Source organism: Opisthocomus hoazin, chromosome 3 (assembly GCF_030867145.1).
Source record: "Opisthocomus hoazin isolate bOpiHoa1 chromosome 3, bOpiHoa1.hap1, whole genome shotgun sequence".
NCBI lineage: Eukaryota > Metazoa > Chordata > Aves > Opisthocomiformes > Opisthocomidae > Opisthocomus > Opisthocomus hoazin.
Window position 1 is genome coordinate 38,573,565 of NC_134416.1, and position 17,876 is coordinate 38,591,440.

Consider the following 17,876-nt stretch of genomic DNA (forward strand, 5'->3'; position numbering starts at 1 on the left):
AACGTGTTTCTTTCAGTGGAATAAATCTTTTGTCATAGTAAAAGGAAGTTGGTTGCAGTTTCAGCAATGATAAATCTTATTTTAACTTTCAATAAATTAATGACATTGTAACTTAAATATGCATACACATATGTATGTATGTATGTATACATATATGCATATAAATGTCTGTGTGTGCGTGTATCCAGCACAAATTTTTCAAATACAGGAATCCAAATGAGTGCTGGTTAAGGGTGTCAGAGTGATGTAGCTGTTTTTATTAGTGCATCTTTCTCCAGCTAATACACTGTATTTATCACTGGGCTAATGAGCACTGGTGATGTATATCACTAACGCTGCCCTCTTCCACATCGAGGTCCTCAGCCAGCATTGCACTGCGAAGACATATCTCAGGCGACTAAAGGATACTAATTTCCTTAAAAATCCTGAAGGAAAAGTAGACCTAGACAAAACATTTCAGCTTTTTATAACTGTGGAATTTCTACATGGAGGAGGATAGCTTTGGCTGCATATAAGGCCGAAGTTCGTTTATGTTTGAAAGAGTGTTTGCCTCATAATGAAGTTAATTAGGCCTCAAGCTTTTTTTTATGTCTACATGAGCATTTCAAATATAAACCTTTTTAATAAAACACTTTTATTTCTAATCTAAAATTTAACTGATACTTAAGAAAACATTTGGATAAAGCTTGCACAAATATAAATTTAGATCATAAAACCAAAAGGAAGCAGAAAATTATAATTTCAGAGCATCTTTTTTCACATCAAGAAAAACTGACCTTACGCTTATTTTAACTGAGCAGTTAAAAATACCATGACACAGCTTCATTCATAAAGGAAAAACAATCATAGGGACTTCATAGACAGGTATTTAATGGTCCTTGTCTTGGAGATACGTGCATAAAAAGGCTTTGATGTGTGCCATGCACAAAAGGGTCATTATTTTTCTCTCTAACAAGAGTTCACCTTATCAGGAGCAAGCTAAAGGATCTTCAAGTTGCTGTAAATAGAGGGGTGAGGGAGAGGGCCATAACCTTCCCTATGTACCTCCCTCCCTCCTTAACCTTCCCCCAGGCTGTTGGGAGGTTTACAGGAGCTCTGGTTCTCCTCACACTCGACACAACCAGTCGGATGCTCCCTGTGCACATCCTATTATTGCTCAGGCTTGATTTGGCTGCAGCCGTACAGTTAAAACCAGGGAGATAAGATGGGAAATAACTGAGAGTACGACAGCTGCAGCCTCTGCCAGGGTGCTCAAATTTCTGGTAACTAAGTCCCGGGGAAGACATTTTTCAGTCACTTGGAGATAACTGCTACAAATGTGATCCTCTCAATTCATCCATTTGGAAATAAATTTTTAACCTTTTGTTTTTTAAACAAGCTCTTCAAAATTACTATCCAGGTCTGCTGAAAGGGACAGGAAAGCTAGACCAGTCTGTAAGAAAACAGCATGTGAGCACTGAGAATTAGCTGAAGGGCATCTTTTCCAGGAGATGGCTTTAGGTAGGATCCCAGACCAAAGAGAGAAACTGTCAGAGTGTGGGGAAGACGAATGCTTTCTTCCAAAACTGATAAGTGCAATTGTTCTATCTAAAGAAGGGGGTGTTTTTTTGCCGTGAATCAGATTACGCTGACTCTTGTTAATCTAGCTGAAACAGATCTTTTGTGAGGGACTTTTGACTGAAGCAACAGTCATCCGCCTTTGCTGGGAGAAAGTGAGAGGAACTGGCGACAGATGTAGGAGGGAGCGGGTCTTGTATTTTCAGGCTTGAATTTTGATTTAGCAGTGCAGGAAGATCTCTGCATCTTCAAGTTTGGCCCTCATGGATGGAGTCACAGTAAATTTCTCTTACGTTACTTCTTACTCTCATTCCTTTAGCACTAGTAAGAGAATTAATAGTTCTAAACTCTAAAGTGAATGTTTGGCTACTGTAAACACTCTTTTTAAAGGCCATGATGTTAGTCATGTTGTGTTTGATTCTGGATTTATTGGTTAATTCTGTTATTACTTATAAAAAAAAAAGAGCTTGGTTTCACTCAAGAAATTATGCTGAAATTTTAGCTGGTTCTAGTTTCAATAGTTAAATGTTGTAAAGTAAATATATTTTTATCACTACATTTGGCAATCCAAAGAATTCCCAGTTAAAGCTGGAAGGAATCAGAATAAAGATATCAGTCTTGAATGTAGCAACTTAGTCTTAAGAGCATTTATATTTACTGGATGTTTAATATTATGTTTTATGGGTAGCCAGTTGTATCTGCAATGCAGTGAAACCCTTTTTTGATAGCTAAGAGTAGTGTACGCGTAGAGTAAATCAACAAACACATTCAAATGGTATGGTTCTTACTGGTTTTGGGATATGAACATACAAAGTGCTGAACCTTTTTCATCCCAACAAATGCAGTGGGACTCAACCAGACCTGTAGCGTCCGTGACGTAGGTCTTCTTAGAATGCTTTTAAAAGCATAGTGCTAAAAGTCAAATGCCTAATAAAACAAAAACTTCTCAGCCACGTAAAAAGTGGCCATTTTTAAAGTGAAGTGCCAAGGCAAAGCTCACCATTGCGTGGCCTTGTCTTTTCAATCCCATGCCAACTACCTATTCATCAGCTGTCCTAGGTCTCTAGGATATATGTAGGATACTTGCAGGGAACAGCTGGGCAGTTCAGAAATCTTAGCTATTATTTATTTCCAGTTTTTCATTTTAAGGTTTATTGGTCAATGCACTAGGAATATGAAGCATAAAAAGCAATAATTTACCTTGACGGTCAGCCACAGGCTGCAGAATCTGCTGGAGGACACAAAGGCAGTGCTAAAGGTCAGCCTGCCTTGGCAGAAAATCAATGCATTTTTGCATAATGACTAAAGACATATGAAACTTTCTTCAGCGTTTCTTTTCCTTCCCCGACTCTGAAACAACATCGCTTGATTCTTTCCACCTAACAGACAGTGCTGGTTTACTTATTCAGGTGATTTGAAAAATCAGTGAAAAAAATGTCATACTGCCTAGAATGACCACAACACAAATCTACACTATGTAATGCACAAGGAGTTGTAAGGAATGTAGGTCTGTGACCTGTGGAGATCTTATTTTGAGAAGACCTGCTGTGTTCACCGGCTTTTGTCTGACTGTGTCCAGGGTCTACTTGAGTGCAACCAGTTGCAGCAGTGCGGCTTTGCCAGTGGTGTTCACGAAACAGCTGTTAGCACAGAATTTCTGTATCTGATGTTGATTTTTTATTAACTTTCACATTCACATAGTCTTGTTCTGCTGGTACCGGCCTTTCAATGGCATGAGTTCACAACACAATACACTGGGGAAAATAGCTAGGAACGAAACTTCTCAATTTACCTTAGTATAAATTTTGCCGCTCATGAAACGAGAAGTGCCCTTCTGAACCTGTCAGTCACCAAAACCAAGAACCACAGATATGCACACAGCTCTTCTCTGGAAAAAGGAGGAGAAGACAAAGAAAGCATCTGCAGAAGAAAAAAGAGACTCATTGTTTTTCTTACAGTCCTTCCACAAAGTGTTTAGACTGAAGGAGTGACCTCCAGGTCTGCAACATGTTACCTTCCAGGATATTTCTTCCCTGATCATCCTGACTGAGGATTTGCTGGAGCCACCGTAGCTCCTATGCATCTTGCAGACCACTTCACCTTGGGGGTACACTAGGGTCTCATTCCAATGCACGAGTCAGCCCATGGCTTGTATGACACTAGACCCACCTGAGACAAGAAGTGCTCCTAGATTCTCCACTGTATGGGCACATATTTGAATGCCTGCATGCCCCTGGGTCTCCCAGTTATCTGTAGCCAAAGGAACTGGAACATGACACAGTATAGAAAAGAATGACAGCTTCAAGCATAAGGTCTACATAAGCTTGAAGCTGCAAGAGCAGAATGTGATTTTACCTATGTTAAATCACAGTGCCTTTGTAAGTATCTGTGCTTGTGGATTTATTAAGTCTCATTAGTGCTTATGCTGTGGGGAGGAAGTACAATACCTCCTCAGAAATCTCTAAACAGAAGCTAAAAGCAGTGTTCCCCAGCCCCCTGTCCAGGAACTATTAGTCAATATTAGACACATGACAGGCAAGGGAATTGTAAACATGTTCTTTTACAGACAACAGACTCACAGGCACAAGCTAGCAAGTAAGCAAAGGAAATTATGAGAAATTAATGTAATAAATGAATAGTCTTATTTAGTCTGATTTTTAGGAACTTTTGTAGAAGGCTAAACAATTGTTTACTGGTTTACTTCAAGAAAGGTAGAAACTGATCTAGTTAAAGAAATGGTGAGAAGATCTGGTCCAGAAAGTCCAGACTAGAAGGAGATTCAAAGCCTGATTTTATCCAGGGTTTGGGCAAGTGAATTACGTCTGCGTCCGTATCATCTACAGTACAGGCCTAATTTAGGTATATCTGCATATGAAGATGATCTGAATAGAGTTCTTTAGCATTGATGTAGTGTCAGATTATAAAAAGCATAGACTTTTCGTGTTTATATGTTTTAATATTTAAGTCTATGTGCATTTGATGCTGCAGATTGAGGAGAAAGACATGGATAAACTCTCTCCAGCCAGAAATAGAAGGCAAGGTATGTGGTATCACAAAAAAGAACAAGGGAGTGTGATGGCTGGGTAACAGCCTTAGAAATCAGAGCTAGATGAAATGTTAACTGAGTCATGTTCTTTTATTCATTCAGCTCAAAGAATACACTCAATGCTGTGCAAGGCTGAGAGGAAGACACGATCTTTGTCCTAAGGACCTTACCATGTAACCAAATGGACCAATGGAAGTATAAAGGTAAATCTATCAGAGAAAAATTAATCCTAGCAAGTTTTAAACTCCTTCAACTTCTTTCTTTGTTTTCCCAGAAAACGGTTCTAGTGCTCTGGGGCTAGAAACAGCTGTATGAAGAGAAGCTTGAAGGAAAATCGTTTATAGAGTCCCTTCTTGCCAGGTGCTATCATGTCAAGAAAACGAAAGAAAAGAGAAGAGAAAAACTTGTATTATGCTTGGGCAATAGCCCAGGAATATGTGGAGGAGGACTCCCATCCCAGAATGTACTTCAGGCACAGCCCCTAAATCTCAGTAAATTGTATCTGGGTTCTTATTTTTCTCAGTTGTAAAATAGGCTTAATATTAAGGCATGACAAAAGCTCGTTCATCATCTGCCAAAAAGCACTTAGATATTGCATGGCAATAAGAGGATATGTGCAGAGTTATTGGGATGGTTGATTTTATTACTGTGCATTTTTGGCATTCTGTACAAACATGAACATTCAGCAGAATCTGGAGCCAGCGCTTTTTTGCCAATCAAATCAAGAGAATGGCTATGGTTTGTTTCCAGGGGCCTGAGGACCACACAGTATTGTAAAGGATACTACCATTCTCCAGACTCTTCTTCTCAATTCAGTTCTTCGGTTCAGCGTCCCTTCAACACCAACTGTAACAGTGCTCTTCTTACCGACAAGCCTTGAGGGAGAACATATGGGTGAGACAGCGCTTTGCCATATATATACGTGGGAGCATTTCTGATTCATATATTGCTTTGTATCTACACCTATTAGGCAGAATGAAATCCTTAGAATTGGTACTGACTGCCTTTATTTCAACAAAGTCCATCAAAATGGAAGTCTTTAATGTAATACTTTATCAGATGGGCAGCTGTTTTAGACCCCCTTGCTCTGTGGCATGTAGAGCCACAAATCTAGATGACCACAATAGTCCCTTCCAGCTTCAAGGTCAACGAATCTCAGGTAGCTCTCCTAAAACCCATTAGCTGTTCTGAGATGATTTTGTTAGGTTTTTAGTAATTACTTAGCTCTCAGAAATGCACAAGACTTCTTGTTTTCTCTCTGAAAAAATCCAGGTATATTGGTTTTATCGGAAGTAAAATCTTATCTGACAGCATAAGCCAAACACCTTTATTTTACTTTTTGAATTTAATACTCCCTTTTTGTGATAGCCTGGACTTCTCTTTATTCAGAGGTTGTGAAAAAATATACACAAATCTTTCAAAAATTTATCACCTTCTAATATCTCAAATCAAAAATTTTACCACAGTACATTCTGGGAATTATGCCAGCTAACGAAGTCTTTACTTATTACATCATTTTATTACTCTGCCACTGAAGTGCCGCTTCAGACTTTAAAATAGTTATTGAAAATGAGAAGTTTATTGTACGTATGCATATCCATTACTCTTAGCTAGTACCAGCAGGAGCTTGACTATGTCAGCTAAGATGATCCTGACTGTTGTGGATGTCACCACTGAGTCAGTCCAAGTCTCCATGCTTTATTTGGCTTCCTCTGTGGTCATTAGGTAAAAGAAGGAAATTAATTCTTATTCACTATGATTCAGCTACTCAGGCCTATTTTTTTGCAATCTCGACCTCCGCAAGCGATTTTTTCTTGCCCAGTTGAGTAGTCTTGTCCATATGCAAGGGACTCCCACAGATTTACTTGAACGAGTTTTTCAAGGCAGCAGACAGATCAGAGGCATGAACAGAAAACATTTTCACTTTCAAATGGAATTGTGGTCCAGTCCAAGGGGTTTCACTTGGATGCTGGGCTGTGGATGCCCTCTTTAGGAGTCCATCCTTACTACAGTTCTTTATTGAGATGGACTGGAAGGGCAGGATTCTTCTCTCCCAATGGAGCTGTCTAGAGGCAGATGCCTTCATCCAAGCTAGGGTCCTAGAATCCCATTATAATCAACATCAAGAGACCGGTTGGAAGAAGTGATTGTTCCACTATAGTCAGCATTGATGTGGCCTCACCTCAAGTACTATCTGCAGATTTGGGCTTCACAATGTAAGAAGGATATAAAAATATTATAATGTGTCCAAAAGAGAGCAACAAAGGGGAAAGAACAAGAGGGCACAACACATGAGGAGTGACTGAGGATATTGGGTATGTTCAACTTAAAGTGGAGACTGAGGAGTGACCTCATCACTGTCTGCAACTTCCTCGTGAGGGAGAGCAGAACAGGAGGTCCGGATCTCTGCTCTCTGGTGCCCAGTGATGGGACGCAAGAGAATGGCTTAAAGCTGCTCCAGGGGAAGTTCAGATGGTATATTAGGAAAAAGTTCTTCACTGAGAGTGTGGTCAGGCACTGGAACAGGCTCCCCAAGGAAGTAGTCACGGTCCCAAGCTTCTCAGTGTTTGAAAAACACTCTTTGTTTTTTAACTTCTAGGTTGCCCTGTGTGGAATCAGGAGTTGGACTGGACTATCCTTGTGAGTCCCTTCCAACTCAGGGTATTCCATGAGTCTGTAATTTGATGGCTGGCACTTGCAAAGAACAGTAAACTTCAGCCTAAAGTAGATGGTTAAAAACAGGTCAGGTGACAGTGCTTGCTGTGCACAAGAAGTGCCTCTTTCTCTCCACCATATAGCAAAAGGGAAGTGCAGTACATGCCTGCATTACAGAGTTTCAAGTTAAAATCAGAAAGATCTTTCTAGAGAGTTACAGTTAGTGCAAGACATTTGATGTCTTTCAGTTCTCAGATTTTTTTTTTTTTCTGGAAGTCCTCTTTCACCTACTACTCATCTTGACAGTGCTTAGGCAATATAGTATGTATGTGCACTGTTGTTTGACAGGATTTTCCTTTTTCGTAAAATATGCTTCAGTATAATTCCAAGGAGAGGGTTTAGATTTGTGATCAACTCAAAACTGGTTCTATTCAGAGACTTACATGTTAATCTGGGTGATAATGTATGTTATAGTTCATTTATGATCTTCTGTTTGAGTTATCAAGAATAAATCCTGTCTAGTTAAAAGGAGGTAAGTCAAGATCCTAGAATTTAGAGAAGTGTCTTCTGGGCAAGAGAATATAACCATTATTGTCTCAAATGTATTAAAAGTTGTATCTAAAATGAAATTCTAACTTCTGATTCATCTCTACTGCTGTTCATGTCTGGACTGCTATCTAAAAGACTGGATTTCAGAGATTCTTAGATTAAAATACAGAAGTTCAGAAGGCCCCACTGTTATCATCCAATTTGACTTCTTGTTTGTCTTATTCCTTTAATTTCATAGGCTGTAGCCTTAATTGTTGCATGAACAAGATCATATATTAGAAAAAAAAGATGCTTCCCATATACTTTGAATCATCCTGTCTTGTTCTGTAAGTACTTTATATTTTCTGCCAAATAATTTTATTAAATATATGAATAGAATCCCATTCCAAACACAGTTTTTGTTGACGTTTTCCCACTTTAAGTCAAAGCTTAAGACCTATGTGACAGACTACTTTCAATGTTTTGGCATCTTTAATGATTTTGCACTATATCTTTTTTTTATGCAACCTTTCTAATTTTAATTATTTGACAGAAACATTTTCACCACTTGTAGCAAGTTAAGAAGATGACCTATTCCAGGTTTAACAGGTCTTCTTCACAGCATTTGAGACTTAATTACTCCAAAGACCATTTTGGAAGATGAGGATTGTTAAAGAGAAAATATGAAAGTCTCAAGGAACTTCTTAACAATATTTTGCCTCTTGCTGTCTCCCAAGTGTACTATACTTCTTTCAGAAGCAGTTGGGTTATGTCTCTGCATCACTCCTGCATTCTGCAGTCACAGATTATACAGCACTGTGCTTTGAACAGAAAGACACAGTTTCCTTTTTATAACATTTACCTCTCTCGTTCTTTGATTGTAACGAAAGTGAGTTCCTGCTTTAAAAGTGTATAATTCACCCTGAAAAGAATACCAGGGCTGAAATTTGATATACAACATGCTGGTTACGGAACAGACATGCTTTGTTTTGTAAGAGATGCAGGTCTGTGCAAAAGCAAGCTAGGCATTTTCATGTTCATACTTTCTGTTTATCTCTACCAAAGAAAAAAAAACCCTACCTGCCTTTTTTCAGCAACAGAGTACATGAACGAAGGGGAAATCTTTGTTTAAATGCTGAGGGGTTTCTGCCAGGGATATAGGTTTTAAAATAAATCAGTAAATTACATACAAACTTGTTCCCATTAGATCTAATCTAAAGAACAGAATTTTAATTTATGTATAATTTTAATTATGGTCCTTCAGCAACTGACTGAAGTAGTGTCTGTGCAATACCTATTTCAGTGTTTGTAGACATTTGAAATGAACTCAACACAACAAGAGTCTATGTACTGTTGGATCTTTTCCCTCTTACACTTTAATGACTGATTTGGTGTTTAACTGAGAAAATACTGTTACTCTTAAGGCAGTTGTGTGATAAAGCAAAATTTAAGGAAAAGTCAGTCACGCAAGCTGTTCAGATATGAACCCATCCTGACTTAAGAGAAGGTTAATTATGTTCACCACTTGCTGGAAGGAGCTCCTCTTGCATGATTTCCATTACTTTTTCTACAAAGCTCTCAAGCATTTGCTTATTCCTTTGCTGAATCTGGGCCATGGCCTGGCCTTGTCCCATTGCGTTCCCATGTGTGGGAGCACCTGATTCATACAATAAATTCAATCTTTTTTGCAGGCAAAACCAGACCCTTGTAGCTACTTTTGTACATGCGAATTCTCTTTGAAACAGGAAAATTATTTCTGGGAGATTTTTCCTTGAGATACTTCTTTCTAATTGTTAGTGCCCTGAAGAATATGTAAGTCAGTGACTTCATCGACCCCGTTCGCTTACAATTTCCTTCTGTTATCTGATACCTCTAGCTCTTGCTGAAATAATCTTTCCTCTGAGTTCCTCTCTCACTGACTCTTCCCCTCTTTGTCTGTCATTCTCTGCTCCATAACTTCTTGCTTGGGTCTTGGCCAGCTTGCTCCCTTATGATCTTCTACTTTCTCTTTCATCCTCATCCCAGACCGACTCTGACGCTGTAACTGCAAATCCACTGATAGCCATTAAATATACAGCAATGCAAATCAAATCCCATGAGGAAAGCCCAGCTAATTATGTGCCGACTCCCTTGCTGGTACCAAGACTTGGTTGCCCTCATCAATCATCCCCAGCACTCTACCGACTATCAGACCCTGCTGTGTGTTAGTGACTCTCCTCCATGCCCTCTTTGCACAATATTCAGTCTCTTTCTTTAGCCTCTTACTAATTTGTGGAAATCTTCCTTTTGAACATTGGAAGATTCATGGATCCACTATTATCTTGAGCCAAGATGCAGAAGTTCAGCTTGATTTACCTCCAGCCTTCCTTGTCCTGTTTTAAATCTACTGATGCACTCTCCATTCTCTGCAGTTTCTCGTTTCGCTGTTAAATCCTCCATTTATTTGGAGGTCTTCCTTTGTCTTCAAATGCTGTGAGCTTCCTTGTGCACTTCAGGGTATTTAGTTAGCTTGTTTTTTTGCCTAATTTCCGCTGGTTATGGCTAAAATGCTGTTTCATTCTGATTCTTTTTCTGATTCTTACCATCAGTCTGGGCTTCACAGGACAGAAGATTAATTGTTTCTCCTGTGCAACAAGTGGTCAGACCCACCTAGAGCCACAGATGTAAACCGTGAGGGTTCAATTTGTATTAGGCAAAGTCAACGCAGCTGCTGATGGGACCTCTTGGCAAATTTCCTCAAAGACAGCAACATCCTAAAGCCGAGGTCTGTGGCTCCAGGGCAGGCTGCTAGGAGTCTGCCGGTCCTTGCCCCAGCAGATGTGCAGCCCTTGGTGATCCAGGAAGGCTGTCCCAGGGATGGTGATGCTGGGATTTCAGTGCCTGCAGGTCCAGGGTGGGCACACCGTGCCTCATGAGGGGACATGGCTGCAGAGCTGCTGCAGGAGTGCTGAAGACTCCCACAGTCCCACCCGGGGCTGCGGTTTTCTGAGCTGCCCACCAAGGTGTTATACGTAGGGCCAGCCCCAAGTTTTCTCTGCTCCCCTCACAGCAGTAGGAAAAAAATGGACAGTTTCAGTAATGGCATGGCCTGGACTGAATCACTGGGTACTGAAATACCCTGTTCGCTGATTTAAGAACAACATAGTCTCAGAAATTCTGGTTCAATCAGAGTTTTTTTGTTTCCATCGTAAGCAAAATATTGCTATTCAAATCTTGTACATTACAGGAAAGACCCTTTGTTAGTTATTTTAATTGCATTCCGAGTGTCAGCTGTTACATTTCTACTATAAATACTAGTGTACAATTATCACATTTTAATTCCAACAGTTGCTGAATAAACTTTTTTTTTTAAATCTTTTCACAATCTGTTGTTATCTTCATACAATTTAATGGTAGATGTAACTTTGATAGGCATTTATGGATGGCTGATGAATTCAGCTTGATATTATTATACACCTGCTAATACATAAATCATGTTAATGCTAATACCAGTACACATCTTTTGGCAAATCCTTTGTCAGGCCAAGGGATAAGAATTAAGTCATTAAATCTTGAAAGATGGAAAAATATGGAAGAAAATATCGCTCCTGCCAAAATTTCACTCATTAGTCATTAGACGTGGCAGGAGTTTGTATAAAGGCAGTCGCTACTTTTAAGCTTGCAACTGTCAAAGACAACCTTAAAGAATCATAGAATCATAAAATAATCTAGGTTAGAAAAGACCCTTAAGATCATAGTGTCCAACCATTGACCTAACACTGCCAACTCCACCACTAAACCATGTCCCTAAGCACTACGTCTACATATCTTTTAAATACCTCCGGGGACTCAACCTCTTCCCTGGGCAGCCTGTTCCAGTGCTTGACAACACTTTCAGCGAAGAAATTTTTCCTAATATCCAATCTAAATCTCCACTGGTGCAACTTGAGGCCACCTCTTCCCATCCTATCATTTGTTGCCTGGGAGAAGAGACCAACAACCACCTCACTGCAACCTCCTTTCAGGTCATTGTAGCGAGCAATGAGGCCTCCCCTCAGCCTACTCCAGACTAAACAGCCCCATTTCCCTCAGCCGCTCCTCATAAGACTTATTCTCCAGACCCTTCACCAGCTAAGACGAGGTCTCGGCAGGAAAAGATCTAATGGTAATAATTCACACAGCAATGGGTGAGCACTTTCAAGGCAGGGACTTCAGTTTAGTTGCACTGAGGTTTAGCAGATCAACAAGAAAACTATAAGCTGTACATTTCATCAGAGTGTACACTGATCCTAGACGATCCTGGATGACTCCCCCTTCACCTATTTAGTGTTACGGAAAAATGAGGGGATCGAGACAAGAAAATTATGTACAGAATCTACCTTTTTTGCTTATATCTGTATAAATTTAAAGTCTCTTCAGCTGCCAAGGTTAGATCGCACTGTATTAGCAGGTCCTGTTCAAACAGTAGAATGAGTATATTGAAGTCCTGCACAGAACAGAAGAACCATACAAACCGTATTCAGTAAAAAGACTTGCCTTTCTTTTAACATCACTTTTATTTTCTGCTTTAATATGATAATAAGAAAAATTCACTTATTTGAAAAAATCTTGACAGTTGATTTGAATACATATGTGCATTTTCTTAATACATATGTGCATTTTCTGGGATTTAAACTCTAATTTCCCGGTCACTGAATACTACCATTGTATTGTATGAGGCTGAGCTACACGATGAGCTGAGTTACGCTAACCTTTATCAGTGAAGCGCAAATAAAACTGCTTCTTAGGGCCTGATGCTTACATCACAAAAGTAAACAAACTGTACAGACAAAAAGAAAAAGTTGGTGCAATAAGCTGAAGAAAAAAGAAGACAAGGATCAAACACACATGGGTTATTCAAAAGCAGAACTAAGAGGAGAATGAAATAGCCCATGATTTCTCACCATCTTTTCCTATCCCCTCATGTTCTATTAAAATCTAGGGATATAATAATATGTCTCTTTCCCCGTACCTGGAGGAAAATCAGGCCTCTTTCTTCTTTTTCTGTGTGAAAATGTTGAAGGACTAAGGAGAGAGATAAAGAAGGTAAATGACATGGCTCAAAGCATTTGCAACTTTTGTTCTTCTTATAAGAGCAGGAGAAAGCAACAGCGTAATTGTGTGTATATAAAGTATGGATTAAACTTTTTTCTTTTACTACCCTTCTGGAGCTCTGCAGCAAGTTCTTGGGACCTGATTCTGCAGTTCCTGGGGGACCGAAAACCCAGAGCTGTTTCAGTTGATAAAAGGCTGCAGACTCCAGCCTTATATGGCTTTGTGTGCTGTTTGAACGTTCCCTGCTGGGATTTCTTCTTCTTTCTGATTGCACATGTATACATTACAAAAAATAGAAAAAGAGAATATCGTTAGTTTTGGCATCACAGGAAAGAGTTTTATTATGGCTGCACGGCTTGCAAAAACTTGCCAAAAGCCACAGGGAAGCTTACTAAAGAAAAAATCTCATTTCAGATAATGAGCATGGGCTCGATACAAAGCCCATGGAACACTATAGAGAGACTGCTGCTGACTGCAGTTATAGAAACCTTCAGATCGGAGTGGAAATTAATTAATCTATATTTTTCCTGGTCCACTTTTCCTGCCCAGGCATAGCTTCCTATTGGTTTATAAGTCACCTCTGGAAACTTCACATCGCATCGTTGTTTTGGAAAGTTTTTGATTTGTTGTGGGATATTTAGTAGCTTTGTGTCCTTGGCAAAGCCCTCAACAAGTGACAGAGGCATGTTACAGAGTTGTAGCTCTTCAAAAGTCACCTGTAAACAAAGTAAATCAGGACCATATACGTAATCACACATTTAATCTCCAGCAGCCTATCTCATAGCCACGTACTAGATGACTAGTATGAATGTGACCTAGGCTTTTTTTAACTAAAACTAAAAAAGCTGAGACCAAAAGAGCTACCAAACAGTTTCTACGATTCCTATATTTATCAGCTACAGTGTGGATTTATTTTTCTTTATAACATGAACACCTGAGCTGGCTCTTTAAATAGGAAAAACAAAAACAAAAAAGCCCTACAGCAAAGTTGTCAAAACATTTTTTTCAAGCAGTTTATCCACTTTCACCTAGGAAGTCAGTGGCCTTTTTGGGACTGAAACCATAATCTTCCAAATATCTTACAAATAATTAACCTAGGAGGAAAAATCTATCTGTGGATATTCTTGTAGAGTTCAGAAGGTTATTCATAAAATAAAGTCTTCATATGAATGAAAGCATTAAGCTTATATTAAGCTCATAGTAAAGACAAACTGAGAGTATAAATTTCTGTGAATAATTATCAAAGCATCCAGTATTCCCAAAAAGAAATCCACTACACTGTTACAGAGACTAAATAACATTTTAAAGTGGTTTTAATTAGATTTTGTACTTAACCTCTTTGGTGACCATTTCTTTGTAAATCCCTTTTATTTCCTGCTACCATGCTGTGATACCGCTTTTGTATGAATGAGACACTAAGTAAACCAGCTGTGCTGAATATGTGAGTGATTAGGGAATAATTTACTATAAATTACGGATTTGTTAAAGGAAAGTGGTCTATACCTATTCCTAGTGTTTGAAGCATTTAAAAACTCCCCTTTTACCAGGTTCTACAACTTCACTAACTTTTAGCCTATAAAAAATACATGGCTGACACTAGGGTGGAGGACTTTAAAAAAAGTCCTCATACTTAATCTTTGTTCCTGGATCACTGCTGTATTTTAAAAGGCTTCTTTAATAAACTTTTCGTGCCTGTGTCTGAATTTTGCTCTGTATCTGTTTAGTCAAGAAATTCCTAAATATCTCTGCAGAAACATGGATGCTAATACAGACACAGAGAACTGCATTGGGGAGTTCTGCTTAGCTTCTTGCTCAGTGTCCTGATGCCATTTTCGTGTGAAATCTATATGTACAAATTACCCTATTTTCTTCGCTACACTCTCGTTTCCATTCAAAGCAATCCCAGCATTCACCCCCAACCACCTGCACCTCCGTGTGCTGTGCCAGTTTAGGTGATCAGGGGAGCATGATTCTGTCCACACCCAGGTGCAGTACAGTCAATAAAATATGCATGTTATAGCTACTGTAAAATTTTCAACTCTGTCAATTACTCATGCTAACTCACCTTAGTATTGCTACTTCTAGACAAACCTCTTGATTCTTTGAAGTATGGGGGCTTTTATTTCTTAATTGTTTATTTCTTAGAAGAATCACTTAAATTTAGTCATTCTCATTGGATGTTAGCTCAAAACTCTAAAATTGAAATGGTGTGTTGGCTTGGCATTATGTTTAAATGAAAGACCTTTCAGAAAAAAAAAAAAAACCAACCAAAACATTCCTTATTCCATGCTGCCTTCATCAGCTTTTATAAGTGATGGGAACAACAGGATTTTCAGTGCACCCGAAGACTATCAGAGAATTATCAAAATGGATGATGTCTCACAGCAAACACTCCACCAGCAACTCCCTCTTAAAGACCTTCATTCTCCTGAGACTGCGTCATCAGGTGAAAGGATTTGGGGATTTCTGAATTAAAATCCAAGGTTTAAAACCTAGATTCCACTTAGATGCTTTAGAGAAGCCAAAGTTATCAATAACAGCCAGAGTTTAATACAGTCACCACACCTCCATTTGCCAGACAGGCTACAATATTCCAAACTATTCTTAGTGCAATGCTGTATTTCAAGTGCCTAACAGCAACCTAAGCCTGGAGAGAAAGCTGTTTGGAGAACTATGGCAGGGAGAACTGCAATCAATTTAGAGAAGAAGCTTGACAAGGTGGGATGGAGCTGTCCTGTGGTTGCAGTTCATACCTGGGCTTTCTGCAGGCTGTGCACCAGTGGTGACTGCAGTCATTCTGGAGTAGTGTTGGTTTACCTTTCTCTCCTGCTAATGTTATCTCTGCATTCATTAGATTCTAGTTCTCTTTCAATTTAGCTGACTCTTCAATTTTTTCACCCAGGGTGGGGGAGCTTGTTCTACCATTGTAGCCCCAATCAGTCAAGCATGGTGGAGATACAGAGGTAGATAATATCAGCGAAATGAATCTACTACAAACTGATTCTTCTCTAGCGCTCTGTCAGGCCCATGACAGAATCAGTCAAGGTAAGGGACAAAACAGGGCATTACAAAAAAAGAGCTCTGGGGTTATGTAGCTTGAAATATCTGAAATTATTTTTATTCTGTTCAACATATCAAACCAAAGCCCCAACATTTCCTGCTGCCATTAGTGGCATTGGAAGATAAAAAAACAACCTGCACATGCTTTTGAAATTAGACTGACAGATACAGATCTTTATGACTGAAATGAGTGTGAAGCCACAATTATTGAACAAGTATCATCAGTGGATCCAAAGCTATTTCTTAGGACACGGTATGACTGAACCATTTGGTTTCATCCATCTTGGTTGGAAAGAGCCCTTAGGCTATGTATATTTTATTAAATTAAACATTCCAGCACATTAACACCTTTAGGAAATCTTCCCGAGGACTCAAACTCAACTATTGATATGGTTAAAGTGCTAGAAAGGTTTTGGGAATGGCTCTGGTCTGGACCAGAAAGCACTCCCCGAGACAACTCCCTGGCATCGCCTGGGGGAATGTGTAGGTCACAGACACTTCCAGGTAGGCAGCTGCATGAGGCTGGCCTTTTCTGGATGAAGAAAGAGTTTAACAGTATGGACACCGGCTACTCTATGCTAGTTGGCCTCAAAGACAGAGAGCTTTTCTGGGCAGGTTTAATTCACTACGATAAAGAAAGTCTTAGAATTTTTTGGTCTTGCAAAGGTGTGAGTTACTCACATGCCGATGATCCAACAGGGATCTGGTGTCTCCAGGAAATCCATGGCAAGTGACAGTGCAGATCTCTCCTCTCTTATGTTCTCTCCACCTATGACTGCCAGAATGCAAAGCACAGATATGAGCATTTCCCACAGAAAATCCAAGCCATTCCTGGCCTCCTCAGTTTATACCCAGGAGTAGATACCAACCTCTGACTGTCCAGGAGCCCTTTTTCCCCTTCTCAAGCCCATAATTGAAAAGCCTGATGAGTTTTTCCCATGCCTTGCTTACTCAAAAGATATTTTCCATTGCCGCTTGGCGAAGGTTTTGAGGCAGCTGGGTGCCTGAGCTGGCCTCTACCTGCAGCAGGAAGATCCCCAGAAGTCCTTCCTTCCCACAGCCTCTCAGCTGCTCCTGGCTTAGCTCCTGTAGGTCCCGTTTCAAGTCAGTCTTTTCCCAGCTACTGTTTCCCGGGCTCCCTGCGGCTGCAGCAGCTGTTCACTCCTCTTGGTCTCCCTTCCTTGGGAGAAGTTTGTCCTCCCCACCAGCTGCCTTCTCCCACCCCCTCCCGCCATTCAAGTCCCAGTCCTGTTCCCTTATCTCTTCCCAGTTCTTCATGCCACCACTTACCAAGCCCTGCAGCCTTCCCTCCACACGCAGCGAGGAGGCTGCTGGCTCTGCTGCTCGCTCACCGCCATTTGAGCATGGCTGCCTCCCCTCCCACCTAGAGAAGGAGCCCAGTTGTGGCACTGTGTGGTGTTGTCCAAAATTATACACCTGTCCAGAGCACTTTGTTTCAACAGAAAGTCCTACTGAGGGAAAGGACAGCTATGGAAGACGCGTTGAAATATAATCCAGGACATATCTTAATTTATCTCTTTTGCATGTGAATTTAAGCTTATAATGCAGATTTGCTTGTCTAAAACCTCTTGGGTAAAATGTAGAACTCCGCTGTAATAAGCAATTTACCCTTATTGGCTTGCAGCATTCCCCATACCATCAGACTGCTGAAGTCTGCACGTTATGCTATGTTTGTTAACTCATGTATGTTAATTTTTTCATGTTTAATAGTTCTAGCACCATCAGTGCAGATTCTGTGAAACTGTTATGTTGCAAAAAGCTATGTCCAGTCAACTCAGTCAAAAAATTCAGTGAACTTACTTTTAGAGTGCTGCTACAGAAGCAAAGACATGGAGAATGTCACAGAAAGTTGGTTCAGAAAAACAAAAAATATGTTATTTAAGAAGAAGTTGTATGCAGTTATTTTAGGATAGAGTTAAGGTTTTATCTGAAACAA